Raw genomic sequence first — 2,012 nt, 5'->3', positions numbered from 1 at the left:
ATGAGAAAGTTATGGCCAAAACCGTACTTAAGGGACTACAAGCGTCAACGTCAAATTCAGGGCTTTTCGGTTGAGCGCAAAGTTATCCGAGGGCATTACCATGTTGGTAAAAGTCCTAAGGTTTTAAAAACCAAGTTTGGGGGTTTACGGGTCGAGAAAAGTAGCCGAAACATCGCGTACAAGTTCAGGGGTCAAAGCTGTCAATGTTTGAAAGATGTTTGGCTGAACAGCAGGTCAGGCGACCCGCCTGGACAGACCCAGGCGGGCCGCGTGGGACTATCAGGTGCAGAAAATCGAATTTGGTTTGATTTGGGTCCGAATTTGAGTGACAAACAGCTGTAACTTGCCTCCACAATCACCAATAACATTTCATGCAAGCCTACAACTACAGTAAGCTCGAAAATACTGATTTAAAACAAGAATTGATCTCATTTTGATCATTTGCAAGTGAAGAACAAGGAGCATTCTCTCAAGAGCTCTCAAGAACACTTCAAGCAAGCTTTCTGGAGGGATTCTGATCAACAAGGCCGACTCCTAGTGACCATTTAACATCTATAGGACTCTTGTAAGCCTTCAATTCGTTCTTTAATCCATTCTTGTTGTGATAATTGCTAAAAGTCAAACTGGGTGTTCATAACCTTTGACTTTCTGATTAAACGGATTTCTTTCAGAAATTTCTCGAATTGAAACTTGTTATAGATTGGTATTTATGTGGGAAACAAACCCTCTAAAGGTTACTAACTGATTCCCACTACATGCATGCTTAATGTCGAGTCAAACCTAATTCTAAAAAGTCAACAGAAGCGATTTTTGTGAAAAATGATATGATTAATGATATAGATGACATGCAACCTGATTGATCATTAAAAATGACTTGTGATATATATAAGAATGTGTTTTAATCATCATCAACTCGACAATCTATAGTGTAGCCACGAATCGGAACCGAAAGTCTTGTAAAACGATTATTTCGTAGACTATCGATTCGGATTCGTACATGCATGTTCGAGATCTGTATTGGAAGGTATTTTTGACTACTTTTATTTTAGTTAAACTTTCTGGAATTTTCGTTGATTGAGTCTATGTTTAGCCTATTCGAATGCTTGTTTCCGGTTTATGCATAAAGTTGACTATTTTGCCCTTTTTGATTTAAAACGGGATTTTTGGAAAAGTGAAAGGATAGAAATCTTTATTTTTATTATATAAACTTGCACCGAAAGTTTCGGATCAGTTGGTGGTCCAGATTGTGAGTTATGGCCATTAGCGTAAACTATATTATAAATTTACATAAACGGTCCTTTTTGCGTAGAACCCGTTTCTGGCCACGTTTTGGTACAAAACTTTTTACCAACTGATTATATATAATATTCTGGGAATTTTGATGATTTTTAATTAATTTTTGGCTGAACGGATCCTAGATCACCTAGTCATTTCGGCTTATGTCGGTTTTGACCGTTTTAGCTATAAAAGGAGTTTTACACATCCGTTTGACCCGAAACCTTTTTCTACTGATTTTGTATGATGAATAAATTATTATAAGACTTCTGGAAATATAAAAATCTCAGATTTACTGTGAAAACCCGAAAACGCCCTTAAATCGTATTTTTAGCGTTTTAAGCGCATAGTAAGCGTTGTACTTGTTTTAAACCTATAAAACTTATACCTACTGATGTAAATCACATATTTTCATATAATAACAGTAAGTATGATATTTTGAACTCAGGTTTCCAGTTTTGGCATTTTTAGCCCTTGTGAAATTACTAAATTGCCCCTACGGTGCATAGTTTGGTTTTAAATGATATATTTGGTATATGGGTCATACCCTACTGATATAATATGTTATATTAAGTATATTTACTGTATGAACCAGACCCGAAACTCAGATTTCTAATTTTACCCTTTTATTATCTTTTAAATGACCAAAATGCCCTTCTAAGGCATAAATTGAGTTTAAAATTATCCCGGGCAATATAGGACATAACTTACTGATATAATATCATATTCTAAGCATA

This window comes from Helianthus annuus, chromosome 1, assembly GCF_002127325.2.
Source record: "Helianthus annuus cultivar XRQ/B chromosome 1, HanXRQr2.0-SUNRISE, whole genome shotgun sequence".
NCBI classification, from domain to species: Eukaryota; Viridiplantae; Streptophyta; class Magnoliopsida; order Asterales; family Asteraceae; genus Helianthus; species Helianthus annuus.
The sequence above is the reverse complement of the archived record's forward strand: the minus strand, read 5'-3'. Positions refer to the sequence as shown.